This window comes from Zerene cesonia, chromosome 19, assembly GCF_012273895.1.
Source record: "Zerene cesonia ecotype Mississippi chromosome 19, Zerene_cesonia_1.1, whole genome shotgun sequence".
Classification (NCBI taxonomy): domain Eukaryota; kingdom Metazoa; phylum Arthropoda; class Insecta; order Lepidoptera; family Pieridae; genus Zerene; species Zerene cesonia.
This window is the reverse complement of record NC_052120.1, coordinates 827534-842782: the sequence shown is the minus strand read 5'-3', so window position 1 is coordinate 842782 and position 15249 is coordinate 827534. Positions and strand designations below refer to the sequence as shown.

The following is a 15249-nucleotide window of genomic DNA, read 5'->3' as shown; positions in this document are numbered from 1 at the left end:
CGGTGCTAAATTATTATTTTTCTGTATAACATATTACGATTTAAAAGCACTTCAATAAATTCTATTTTGAATTTGAAGGGAAATTGCAGTTAATTACGGAGACAATATGACGTAGAAATTTGTAATAAGCATAAGTTATTTCAATTATATTATATTATTATTCAACAAATAATATGAGTTGGTTAAATGGTAATATAAGATCCGACAATAAAATAATCGGATAACTGTTATTATTATCGTGTTATTTTGTTTTTATTATTGATTACGTCACGTAATAAATAATATTGTCATATCACTATTATTAAAATTAATTCATTGTGTCAAATTCCACGTGTTAGCATTACTTCGCACTTTTAAAATTACGTTTTTCCAAGCGATGAGCTTAAATAAGGTGATTGCATTGGATCAATTAATTATTATTACAACAAAAAAAAATCACACAATTGACACTTAAAAGCGAAAAATTAATTAAAAGATGAAAAATTATATATTTATTGTAAGCTAGCTAGCTTAGACCGCCTCATTGGTATTGTGGTTAACGCGTGAGCGTAGAACCGAGGGGTCCTGGGTTCGAATCCCGGTGGAGAGGCACAAAAAAAAATGTCTCGGTCTGGCTGGACACAGAAGGCTGATCACCTACTTGTCCATAAAGAAAATCCATCAGTGAAACAAATGAATACCATCTGTCCCATACCCCACTAGGGGACACGGGACTTCACTACTAAGCTAGCTTCTAATAATTGTGTTAATTTATTTTTAGTAAAGAATGCTTATTTGTGGATGTAAATTATTCAAAAGATATGTGAATTATTCTGTAGAACGTACGTCTCATAGGCGACGCCTATGCTGAAAATGTTGTGATTTTTTTGAACGAAACGTACCTATGTGTATTAATTTTCTATTGTATCCGGAAATTATATGTACACGTCTTGTTGCAGTCTTTATGAGAAATTGTGTTTTAAATAAATAAAAAAATATTGTTATAATTTTGGATATCTTTGCTATTCCCAGTTGGGTAGTTCCATTATCTACTTCCTGACTCCAGCATCAGATCGGCTCATAGTCATTTTATGTGTCTATCATAGTGTTGCATATAAATTAATGCAGTTTTTTTACCGGTCCAATTTAAATGTGTCGCTTTTCATAATTTGCATAAATTACGTATTATAATAATATAACGTACCAAATATAATAAAATTATTGACAATTAATTTATATACATATTTACGATGATATAATTGGCATACATAGACAAAGGGTTTCCTAAAGCACAGTCACCACTCACGTGCGATGACTAATAAGTATGTTAAATAGCGCGAATTGAAAGAAAATAGACAAAGAAACAGGTAGTGAAATTGCTTCCCTTATAGTAAAATGTTTCCATTTAAAAACTCGAACAGAATCTTTAAATAGGGCAGCTATTAACTAAATCCCATAATAACAAACATACCCTATGTCCGCAGTGAGCGAAAAGGAGGTTATAGGACAGAGCGAGAGGAATGACTGTCCGAATCGATGTTAGAACAGCGCCGAAATATATGTTTTATCTCGCTCTTCGCCAGTACACACGCACTAAATGCACTGAAGATTTTTATCAATCGGTAGTTCGGTACAACCTTTCGTATGCATGAAACAAAACTTTTGGACTGTGTCGTATTTTTATATTTGAATTTGAATATAATTAAAAATGTATATATTAAATGCTTAAATATCAATCGTATCAATAAAGCTATGAAATATGATAACTTATTAACATTCTTATTGGTGTTTAAATATGAGTATTCTTATAATAGATACATATAATCAGATAATAATTCTCCAATTGGATACGTTAAGTATTTTAGCTTTCAATGTAAAAAAAATAAAGAATTGTTTAAATATAAACTATTGTGAAACACACCTATCAAGTTGGCTAAGGAATTGCTATTCTGAATATGTAGGAAGGAATGACGATAATTATAATGAATACAAGCAATGTTGATATTTAGATTATTGTAATACGTTGATAATTGGATTTGCTTTAAAAGTAATGCATACCAAAGATATATATTTACATATTTACATTTACAGAAGGATGACAATAAGACGTATTTCATTACGATGCAGCGATAGTTGAAGGTATTAATTACGTCACTATTCATCGACAATCGATTTGCAATGTCTTTCACAAACACAAAACAGCTGTGCAGCTTCGGTATCCATCGCCTTTGTCCGTGGACGTGCCGAGTTCGTTGATACTTTGGTCTGTCTCAGTACCTACACGTATAGTCTGTGACTGTATTATGGTATACGTATAAATGTATTCTATACTCTACAGTCAGTAACACGTTAGCGTAAGTAGGGAGTAGACGCATTGTTTCTTACGAAAATACACCAATATCTGGTTTTCAGTGTGCTGTTACGTACTTATTCTCGTGTTTGCAGAGTGCTAGTGATTTATTTGCTGTAAATTGTGGATTTGATTTTCATTTAGGTGAGTGTTCCATTCATAGTTTTGTTGGAATAATATTTACAGCGTTTTCGCGCAGTGAAAAGATCTGCAAGCGTGCATTTGAAATAAACAAAGGGATTGATCTTACACTAGTAAGGAAGCTAAATGAAAAAAAATAATTGTATAAAAACGTAGTGTTACTATGGAGAAATGAAATCGGTACTCATGACTCTACTTTTTAATAGCATGGACATTTTAATCTCCATTTTTAATGCACGTCGAGTAGGTATAAACATGTCAGAGAAAATGTTCAAGCCTATGACATACACACTTTAAACACATATTGTATAAAAATTTTGCTTTTAATTTAAATACGGAAAAATAGGTTGCGAATGCTAAGAGCAGCAGATAATGCAGCTTTTTATTCATAACATTTTCATTTATTTAACTGCATCGTTTACAGGGTACTTACTATATTAGTGATTAAAGAATTCAATCCTGTGAGGCTTTTGTCGTTAAAATTCCTAAATAAAAAGCTAAAACGAATCAAGAAAATGCCTCATCCTTCGCAAGGTTACAGAAGGTGCTTTTTATGTTATTTTGATTGACAATATTTTTGCTTGTCTGAAACTGGTTTTGCCTCGGCAATACGAGATGACTTAGAATAAAGCATTGCAAAAACTGATGAGGTTTTATTATAAGCGATGGAGATTTATTCTAAGAATGCTTGTTTTACTTGTGTTTGCATTGTAATGAGGTTTTTGTATATGTTCTAACAATGGTACTTTATAAATAAGCTTTTATTTTTACATATTAGATAATTGTTATAAATACTAGTTTTATATTTATCTTACCGTAAGTAACGCACGTGGTCAGTAATTTTTTTTTTTCAGCCTGCAATTTCGAAGTACTTATAGATTACAGAGTTTAATATTGTTAAATCGATTTAGTTTCAGAGAGCATTACTTTTAGCCTGTGGCTATGGTGTAGGGTCTATATATTTAGTAGGTTTCGGTTTTGGATATCTGAAATCATACATCAACAGCCAAATATATAGTTTTTTTAATACGTACGGAAATCAGAAATTCTCTATGAGAGTTTTGTGTACAATTTAACCAGAATAATTCAGTAAAAAATCGTATTTCACTTAATTTTAAACTATTTCATCCTAACTTTCTCCCGTTTCTAGCGGAAAATGAAATTAATGAAATTAAGTTACGTTTACTGAAACGCTTGGATATAAGGAACCACAAGTGCTAATCGAGACTTAACTATCTCTACGTATCAAATTTTATTGAGATCCGTTCAGTCATTTTGGCGTTATTGAGATACAAACCTTCATCTTACTGATCCATCTAACTACATACAGTAAATCAGTAAGTAGACCATTTCTGGTAATAAATGATTAAATATAAAAAAAAAATTGTAATTGGTGTATGATATTTATATTCTATAGAGCCTTAAACAATTGTTAGTATTGTATTCCGTTTGTCTATTTGTATGTGCGTCAATCACCTAAAAATTATTCGTGCGTTTTTATAAAACTTCATATGGTGAGAGACAAAGATTATTATATTAGGCTCAGCTCATTATATTTAAAAAAAATAAGCGTGGAAAAGGGTGCCTAACTATGCACGTAACCGGGAGATAAAAATATAGTATAGAATAATCATTGGATAGGTCCTTGTATGAAATAAGGGTTACTAAATAGCATTCTTGCTAAAAATAGTTCACGAGATATGTAACACATAATAGTCATAAAAAATTATGAAATTTTTTGTATGAACCTACTGCTCCTTTTATAATTACCTTATTATAATTAAAGTACAAAATTATATAGTCCACGCGAGCGACGCCGCGCGCGCATGTTACTACAATTCATAAATCCCGGTTTTAACGGCCGTAAATTCTTAATTCTCGAAGTGATAATCACCCTTTTTGAAGTCGGTTTAAATCGCTCTTAACGCGAATGGCGCGCAGCGAATGCGCTGTTTCCTTATGTGGGTTCCTTATTCGTCTCGCTGTTCGGACGGCTGTCAAATGCACTACAGTATTACTAAATCACAGATTCCCAGCACCAAAAGTACTTTAGTGCTCTAACTACCCTACTAGATCAGATAACAATGCATCGCGTATCGCGACATTTTCATTACGCTGCAAACCGTTATGTGAGTCAGAAGGATTATCCATTTATTTGCGGAAGCGACTCGCTGCTAGTAACACTAACTGGTTTCTAAGTCAATATTATTGCGTAAGCGACATTTTATATTGTGTTTTGAAAGTCTGCACATGGTTTATTTAGGATTTGTTTTATGGATATCTGACTTCTTCCAGCTCAAAATTCAAAATTTTATTTTAAAACTAGTAAGTAAACGGCTTTTAATTGTTATTTTTAATTGAAGCAAAGTTCCTCTCCAAAAGGGTTCTCACGTTGACTTTATCTGCAACAAACAGACGCGTATATTGTATCCTACTAATATAATAAATGCGAAAGTTTGTAAGAATGTATGTATGTTTGTAACTCTTTCACGCAAAAACTCTTTTGGGATCTGTATGAAATTTGACAGGGAGATTGTCAAAGGGCACATCAATTTTATTTAATGGTTCATCTGTCATAATATAAATTAGAAGTTGTGAAAAAATTTTATAGTTTCAATCAGACATTGCCTTCATAGGGTAAAATTTGAATATATTTCTATCTCCGGGATATTAGACCTCTTATCATAGATAACGGCTGGATTATTGAAAGATTTCAAAGTCATTATCATACATGATATATTTGGTATCCGATTATACACTAATTAACTAAAACTGTAATAGATAACGCCTATTCAATACCTACCTGATAAAAACAAATCAGTTTGCATACGTCAAAATATACTTCCATTTTGTTCCATACATTTTTTGTTAATTTGAATTTGTTTAATCAAATCAAGCAATGAATTATACTCTCGAAGAGTCATAGATTATTAAGAGAGTCATAGATTCGTAGATAGAGATAGAGTCATAGATTATTAAGAGTCATACATATTCCAATGTCTTTGTTGGTATGATATAATACGGAATGTGGGTTGTTCTTGTATTACTTCTTACGTTCAGGTAATAATTCGGTCAGTATTATGTAGAAATGGACCTGGTCAGTAGCAACACAGATTACTGTGTTGTAATTAATCCCTACATATTATGTAGGGATGGACTTGGTAACAGAAAATCAATTGTTGTTCATATAATTTACTGTCTGAAATCGAAGCATAGAATACCATGTAAATTTCACTTGTAATTTAGTAGACGTTGTACGATTCCTAAGTTATCATTACGTTATACATATTAAAGTGAAACAAATGATAGTTTCCTTAGTTTAATAATAAGTGAAAGAAACGGGCAATTACAATACACCAGTATTATCTTGTCAGCACTATATTATAAAAAGGTACCTCACCAATTACGAAACTTCGTTGTTTTTAGCGAAGTTTATTGTGGGAGTCGAGCACGCTTGGGCACGAATTGGGTCACCTCGCACCGGGGAAGTACCACACCCCCACAGAAAACCGGCGTGAAAGAGTGGCATGCCACTATGTTTCGTACGGTGAGTGGTGGAGCCGGAGGCCAGTTTCCTTTACCTCAACCGTCCCAGTCCATTCCTTCTTTCCAATCGTTAATCCTTTCCTTTTCCCTTACTGCCCATAAAAGCGGGCAGCGCATTCGTAGAAGCACTACCTTTGCGAATGTTCATGGGCGGTGGTGATCGCTTACCATCAGGCACACCACCAGCGCAGTTGCCCGCTATGACATAAAGAGAAATAACCAGTATTAGCTAGTTTTCCGTGGTTAGAATTAGTTGTACTAAATAGGTAACTTACTGATTCTAACGAAAAACGGCTGGATATATGGAAAACAGGAATTTTAACAGGTAATTAAGAATACAAAAGGCCTATACAATCGCACGCCTGCATTGATATTATGTCCCAATAAAATTGACCTACTTCATCGCGTAACTCTTAACCTAAAAAGTATTTGAACGCTTTTTATGTAATTTCTATTTAAGTTCTACTTTCAATGTGTTTATTTTTATATTGATTAGATTTTCCATGGATTCTGAGATTTTATATGTTCCGCTTGGAAGCACATAGAGAACTTAATATAAAAAAGATTAATATAATTTCTTTATAGTTATGTTAGTTGCTTTTTTATCGACTTTATAAAATCCGAAGAAGGTTCTTAATTCGATTGTTTTTTTTTTTTTGTATTTTGTTACTCTATAGCCCCGTCGGTTTTCAACCAATTGTTGACATTTGTCATTTCTGAATTTTGAGTGGTACCTCCCCCCGGGGACTTCGGTACGTGCCCTTTCTGTAGTAAAGAATTATTTAATATCTTTTATACTGAAACAATTTGGATTGATGCATATTTGATACTAAACGTCTGATTGGATATAACGAGATGAAATTATGAATATATAAAAGTCGACTCAGAGCCTCCGCTTGTGAAGCATTAAGCGGTTTAAAACTTTCTTGAAGGTGGAGCTTTTAAAATTTATCAATGATAAATATGAGAATATATGAAAATAAATTAATTATATGAGTTAATAAGTTTTTGAATAAGTTTACATTGATAAACATAAATTCTGTAAATCGCCGGTTCTTATAATGTAATTTTAAGACTGAACTGTAAAAATACGAGTAGTTTTTACAATAACGTTTGGTTGTAAATCAAATTTAATATAAAGCCAGCCGAATTTTAATTCAATCAAGTATAGAAATAAAATAGTATAATTTTATCTAAAACTTGGAAACTTCCCAATAATAAAATGTAAACTTGAAACCCGTAAGTAATTATTTTGTTAACACACTTACCTGTGTTAGTATTGTGTATTCTGAAAGCGGGTCGGGCGACGGCCTATGACTAAATACATTAAAAAAATCAACGTCGAACTAAAGCAGACGAATCTACATATCAATGTGTTGCTGTGAGATAATTTGTGGCAGTTTAAACTTATATGTAACCTAATTAAAGAATGCTAGCCGTTTGTCCCGGCTTCGTTCGGTTGACCCGGATTACATGGGATGAGTTAAAGCTTCATCATCAGCCCATATATGTTCCCACTGCTAGGACACAGGCCTCAAATGAGGATTCAGGCCATAATCCACCACGCTGGCCAAGTGCGGGTTGGCAGATGTCACATGTCGTCGATCTGTTTTTTTTTTTAGTCTTGGACATGCCGGTTTCCTCACGATGTTTTCCTTCACCGTTTTAGGTTAAAGGTTCTAGCAAACAGAAAATCCTATCATTTGACTTATAATTTTAGTTTAACCAAGCTCTCTGGGTGAAAAGTAATCCATATATATATATATATATATATATGCGCGTATGTAGCAATTTCATTAAGGTACCAAGTATTTTAGCGCATGGAAAGAGTACACACTTCCGCTCCGCGTTCAATTCGTAGGAATTATTCGTAGGAATTAACTTTGGGATAATTTCCATAAATTTGTTTTGTTTAAAGAATATTATAAACTAGTTTTACGTGTACATCCATCGATACTTTGAGTATTTATTTGACTATCGAGCATAGAATGTCTATTTGAAAACTGACAAAAAACTTATCGGGAGTTTTTAATATGTCTTAAGATAAAAAGAAGGTCGAAAATAGCCTGAATTGGTTCGAGAAAAGGTACGGCCGTGGCGCTGTTTTTTGCTCGACTTAGTGGGGGCTCTGTCGTGACCCCAGATTGTTTAAAGGAAAAATTATTCATAACATTCAAAACATTTTACGATAAAATATGCATCAATCCTATAAAGATGTAGTGTGAAAAGAACTTCGCAAAGGTAACAAGCTTGCGTCTTACCTTCTCCCACTTCTTATAACACAAATATTTTTGTTGGAAAGTTCGTATTTCTTGGCGGTTTAATTTTATAAGCCAAGGTTATGAAAAGCCGATGCTATTACTTCCTTGCGTGAAAATAAATCGTTTTTATTCTTCAATATGAGTTGTTTGTTTACCTGTTTACTTACAGGGTATATTATATTATTTGCTAATTTATTAATATTTTCTTAAATTATTGTAGAGATTTGTAACGCGACGCGGTCTTATTTGTCTTTATCTTCGCTGAGATTAAAAGAAATATATTAAAGCAAATCGCTTTAAAGGACTTCATGTCCTCCATGTCATGTTTTGTTTCGAATTAACAATTGCTCCTTTCGTTCTAAATTACTCAAAACTCAAATTTCAAAGAAGTGTTATCTCATAAATATTTTCGTTCCAACATATCACTTCTTACTTAATTGCGACCTAAATTCAAGATATATAAGTCATATTTTAGAATGAAAATGTTTATAAAATGTATATTAATTAGCATTTAAAGCGAAAATATGAGTAAACTGAATCATTTTTACATTTACGGTACATAATGTATGTATACTTAATTGTTTGTTCACGATTTATGAATGATTCAGAACGTCAGTTCATTATCTGTAAATATAACGGAAATCTCAATGTTTTTGTTCCAACGAAACGTTATTAACCTATTTTTTCATGCTTTGAAATATTAAGTACAGCTGGTACATTATCGTATAAATTTACCTGTTAACATTTGAAACTATTTAAATATATTTTGTACATGTACAAGAACGGATTAACCGATTTGGCTGAAAATTTGTGCACAGGTAACTTAGAGCTGGAGATGGATATAGGAAAGTTTTTATCCCGGAGATCTCACAGAAACGGGAACATGCGAGGAATACCCTGGTTCTATCTTTCCTGTGACTACGTTGGCAAAGCCACGGGCGGATAGCTAGTTATGTAATAATTCACACTTTGCTACCGTCCGAACCGGGCTACGCTTTCGCAACGTGTTTTATTTTGTAAACATAACACAGCTTATATTTTTTCAAGGTTCCATTAAACATAATTCAACAAAATCCGTTCAGAAGTGTGTCAACGTATCACTAAATGTGGTTGCCTGGAAGAGATCACTTCTAAGTGATAAGGCCGCCAAACAAATTGTACGCTTTATTATAATCATATCTCTCCATAATACTCGGCTACCTCCAGAAGGAAAGCACTCGGTCTTTTGGAAGGCTTACGTGGGGTCACAGGTCCAATACGCAGAGGCCCTTTAGAGAATTTAATGTGTTGTGGGACACCAGCGGCAGCCTGCCCATGACTGCACTATAGAGATACAGCCCTGGGCAGTCCGCGGCCGGTGTAGGACTATTGCAAAAAAAATAAAACGGAAAGGAAGTTACAGTTGAATTGAGAACCTGTAATTTTTGGGTTTATTGAGATATTTTGAGCCATATACGTTTTTCTTATTCTTTCTTTTAATTTTTAAGAGCCGTTACTATGCAAATACAATATCCTTAGTAACAATGATTATATTATCGAGATGACAATGAGATTCATTAAACCATTGTTAGGTGATAATGGTGTTTTAATAACTTGTGTGTTTTGTCCAAACAACAGGTATCGTAAGAGAAAAAACTTGTTGTCGTTACGTTCCAATTGTCCTAGGTACTATTTCATATAGATGAAAATCTCGTAAATTTATGCTGCGAATGTTACTGATAATCTGGAAGTAAATGCCTATCACGTTTTGGTTCGAATTTAGGGAAATTATGAGAAGTAGAAGAAAAACTTTAAAGAGTGAGTAAGAGATATCCTACTTATATTAAAAATGCGAAAGTTTGTAAGGATGTGTGTGTGTTTGTTTCTCTTTCACGCAAAAACTACTGAACCGATTGCAATGAAATTTGGTACTTAGACAGCTGGATAATTGGAATAACATATAGACAACTTTATATCCGATATTCCTACGGGATACGGAAATAACGCGGGTGAAACCGCGGGGCGCAGCTAGTAGATTATATGGAAAAAAGTGAAATGAATTCGATGGTACTAATAAACTATTATTGTTATCCCACAATAATAATTAATTTATTAACAGGTTCAGGTATTGCATTTCAAAAACGCCTTCATGTGACTACCCTTTTTTAAATTTGCACTCATTAGGGCACGGTTCATTAAACTCTGGTAATCAAGATCCTATTTAAAAAACGCGATAGTTTGTTAGTATGGATGGAAATATTGTTTCTGTTTCATGTAGAAACTGCTTAATGGATTTTAATGAAACTACAATAATTAAGCTTATACATCAGATTGATGAGCTATATAAATACTTACTCGGGTTCGTCCGCGGGTGAAACCGTGCAACGCAGCTAGTATTTAATAAAACATCGTATAGTGTTAGTTTTATGTATTTAACTCGTTATCTATACATCTATACTAATATTATAAAGCTGAAGAGTTTGTTTTAACGCACTAATCTCAGCAAGTAGTGGTCCGATTTTAAAAATTATTTCAGTATTAGATAGCCCATTTATTGAGGAAGGCCTTATATATGTACCACGGGCGAAGCCGGGGCGGGCCGCTAATTTCTATATAAATCAAATGCATCATTAATTATCGCTAGCATCTGGAAGTACGCACTATGCGTGCAGCGTAAAATAAAAACTGCAGCGCGATGTAAAATTCACAGAGTACATTCACCCTGCTTGCTGAAGGGCTACCACGTTGTTAGAACAAAGGGATTCAGTATAAAGGTAGCTCTGTATTAAATCTGAAACTCGAAGATTTATTCTTCTACCTCCTTTCAAATCTTTTGTTATATTAAACTAACTATCAGCTTCGAAGTAGCTACAGAAGTTCTATTTTGGATATCCTTTCATCATATTAATCAGATTTTTTTTTCATTTCATTGAAATTAAAAAATCCGATACGATAGGAATATATTTTTTCTCTAAGACTTACTAGCGATTCGCCCCGGCTTCGCCCGGGTTTATATACAACATACACATAGGGATCACGGAGAAAGATTTTTGATAATTTGTCCAGAGATTTGCGCGTTCAAACAAACAAACTCTTGAGCTTTTATTAGTATCTATATCGTATAGATGTTATGTAAACATTGCGCAATTGCTCTTTACTTATTATTAAAAACTAGAAGCTCGAACAGAGGCAAAGTATCTATTACCGAGTACTTACTCTTTTCTAATTTAGTCAGAATTTCTTTTGTTGGGTACTTCATACATTAATTCGTTTATCAACGGTTTCCAACGTATCTTTTATCATTGTATCTTCAAGAGCTAAAGGTTATTCCATAGACGTCAACTATTCTTAAACAACGCCGACTGTTTTAGCTCAAAGTTTGTTAGGATCCATTATGAGACTTGTATCTGTAACAATAGGGTTAGAAGTCCGTAAACGAGAAATCCTGTGTGACCCGGTTGTGTTAAAGACCTATTATTCAAAATTAATCTTTTCGCCAGTTAATAATAGGACACTATATCCAAAAGCAAATAGGTTACGATCTGCAATATTTCAAAAGTCTGTGGATACCAGAAACGTTGGCTTTGTTATAAAAAACTCGTCCTTCAGCTAATTAATTTATGGTTCAAATTCTTAAAGCATTCGTGTAGATAAGCAATTCTTGAGTGTCTGCAGAAATGTGTCGAAAACGTAGACAAGGAAGCCTGTTATGCAAATAACCAGACTGACTCATAACCTAAAGCAATAGGCCACGAGAGAAAGATACACTGTATGATAAAGAACGTCACCCAGATAACGTTATGAATAAAATAAAAATAAACATTTAAAATCTTTGTTTTCTCCACGCTGATTATTTATATATTTTTTGGCCAAACCGTAACGCTTAGCCTCTCGGCTCCCGCCTCGTCATCAATTTTTTTCTATTCTTGCAAAATTTCTCATTTCAATGCTATAAAACTAAAAATTAAAACCGTAGTAAAGGATTCTTGTTTTCGTCATTTATTTCGTAATTATAAAGATTTGCACCAACGACCTGGTACGCCGACGGGAAAGACACTTCTGATTACTGTTTCGCTTATCTAAGCGAATTGTGGTCAAATAAAACAACCGGATTATGGAGCTGGTGCGCTCTGATGAACTTTCAGACTATGCGCTTACCCATCAATGTCCTGACCGCGATTAAAGTTGCTTAACCCGCACAATTTTTTAGCGAACATCAAGAGAAAAAATACGACTCTTTGCTCCCAGACTAAAATTAAATATCATATAGCACAGGTAGTTATTTTGGCTAATCAAAATTGCCCTTTAATAATCTTCGCGAATTACGTTATCACTAAATCAGATATAATGTGTATAGATACAATGTTGTTTTGTGATAATGCTACTATCTAATGAAAGTTATCTTAAGACTTTGACCGATAATTGACTGTATCATTCAGTGATCAGGAGAGTATAGGAATGACAGAAGTTCAAATTGGAACGTTTGTGATGATTTTTGGACTATGTCGTTCAACCAACTCCATAATACAAAATATATTATCCAATCTACTTAATGTTTGTTTCAATGAAAAAACCTGTACTTAAAATTAGTTTATATTATTATTTAAACAAAGTTCAGGTCATATTGCCCTAGTCTCGAGTTCTGATAACAGATCTTTTTTTGGGTTCCTAATTTTTTGAAGTCAGTTGAAAAGCAGGAGTACAGAAATAAAAACGAGTGGGAAAAAAACTAGCACAAAACTGGCGACAAATGCGAATTGAACTTGTTTCAAAATGTTCGCTACAATTGAGCAATATGTAATGTCCATAAAAATCATTATCACACACGGAAAAATTCAAAGAAAGATACTGTAGTAGTGTAGTTTAGTTTACCTAGCTAGGATAATCCTAAAATAGACTACCGAGTTAAAGAAAGGAGGTTGAATATGATTTAAGATATTCAATCTTAAAGATTAAATTATGTTAAATAATTGTTATCAAAAATATAATGAAGGAATAAAACACATTTATTATAGACATATACACATAAATAAGAAAGAAAATAAAAGAGGTCACTTATGCATATAATCAAATATATATGTGCCTTAATTAGGCCTGCCACTCAGAGTGATAACACTGCTTTTCAGTGGATATGTTTCGCATTCCAACTCGTATGTCCCGGGAAAAATATACACAACTAGCGGTCTAACCTGGCTTCACCCAAACGTTTTTCTTCTTATCTCTTATGCCTTAACAACGTTGAAAAATGTTAACGTTGAAAAAAAAATAGGCGAATTGGTCGATCCGTTCTCGAGTTTTATATTTTTTTATTTAAATAGATAACCTTTAACAAACGATAAGGAAAAACGCCTTCCTAATATCCTAGCTATAATGATATGCTTCATCAGCTAACCATGTCACACTTATACGGTGCTCAAGAATCTATAATTAACACCTTGTAAACCATATACAAGCGAAATGAAGATTCGATACATATTTATTTCAATTTGATCCTTTGTACAGCATAGACAAAATTTTAACTACACCATCATGTAACGTTATGAAATGTAGATATTTTTTAAATGGATTGATATAGCTATCATAGATCATCACTATCACTACAAAGTCGCTTTCTCTGTCCCTGTCCCTTGGTCCCTATGTATGCTTAAATCTTTAAAACTACGCAGCGGATTTTGATGGGATTTTTCTTAATAGACAGGGTGATTCAACCACTTCGAATTTAACGCGTGCGAAGCCAACAGCTAATATGTAATAGCATAAACGCCAAAGTTTGTAAGTATGAATGGATGGATAAATGTATGGATGTTTGTTACGCGAAAACAGCTTATCGTATATATGAAATATGATACAAAGAAAGATTATAGTCTGGGTTAGCACATAGGCTACTTCCTACCCGGATACCACGCGAGTGACGCCGCGGGTTACGCCTATTATCACATTAGCTTATACGTCATACGTATACGTATACATATATGTATATATTTCCCACAAGGGGTTGTCTAGTGGTCGTCGAATCCACTCAATTGCACTCGAATTATGACAATAGGCGAGCCTCAATTGTATGGTAATAAATCCCTTATGTACTATTAATATATACTAGCTGCGACCCGCGGTTGAAACCGCGTAAGCGTGCTGCGTAACCGTATCCCGTAGGAATATCGGTATAAAAAGTGCCTATGTGTTATTTCAGTTGTCCAGCTATCTACGAAGCAAAATAGTACTATTATTCACCAATAGATGTCAGGAAAAAAAAACACGAATAAAACACCAATATGACATTATTTCAGTTGTCCAGCTATCTACGAAGCAAAATAGTATTATTATTCACCAATAGATGTCAGGAAAAAAAACACGAATAAAACACGAATATGACATTTTCTAAAAAAAAATTCCTAGCTAGATCGATTTATCGCCCCCGAAACCCCCTGTATACTAAATTTCATGAAAATCGTTGGAGCCGATTCCGAGATATAGATAGAGAATATATAGATATTGCCATAGTACAATGTTTAATATTTAAGAACAATTAAAAAGGATTACCTTGATCTTGTCAATTTTGTGATCTTTTGCATCATATCAACATTACATCATATCATCAACAATTTTGCATTTCTTGTGACGTATACTGTAATAATTACAAAGTGAAGGTGCAATGCTTGAGTGTATAAAGATTATCAATCTATGTCTTTCAATATTGTTATCTTTTAATTCTGCTTTTAGGTCAAATATATTTTTGTTATGCTCATTTGAAAGCCTGCTTGGTGCCAAGAAATGGTTACGTAGGTTCTTCTACAATTTCAACAGTCTAAACTCTGCATCTGTATTTCAATTATTAACTTTTCTATTGAAATGTTTGTTTACTTATCTCAGCAGCATTGAGACCTGAATCAATCAATGAACAGTCGTGATAGAATCAGATGTATACTTAGTCTGGCCATAAATACTGTTACACTTAATTATAAAAAAATATTACATTTGAATTTCGAATCTGTC

The 15249-nt window shown here is 33.3% G+C and overlaps 1 protein-coding gene across 1 annotated transcript in view; it reads left to right on the top strand.

Annotated features, from left to right (window-relative positions):
- The first annotated feature begins 2219 nt into the window (after positions 1-2219).
- LOC119834252 (ATP-binding cassette sub-family G member 1) overlaps positions 2220-15249 on the top strand; it is a 36912-nt gene continuing 23882 nt past the window's right edge. The window contains exon 1 of the mRNA XM_038358588.1: positions 2220-2473. The gene's annotated coding sequence lies outside the window, so the exon portion shown is untranslated. The remainder of the gene's footprint in view (positions 2474-15249) is intronic.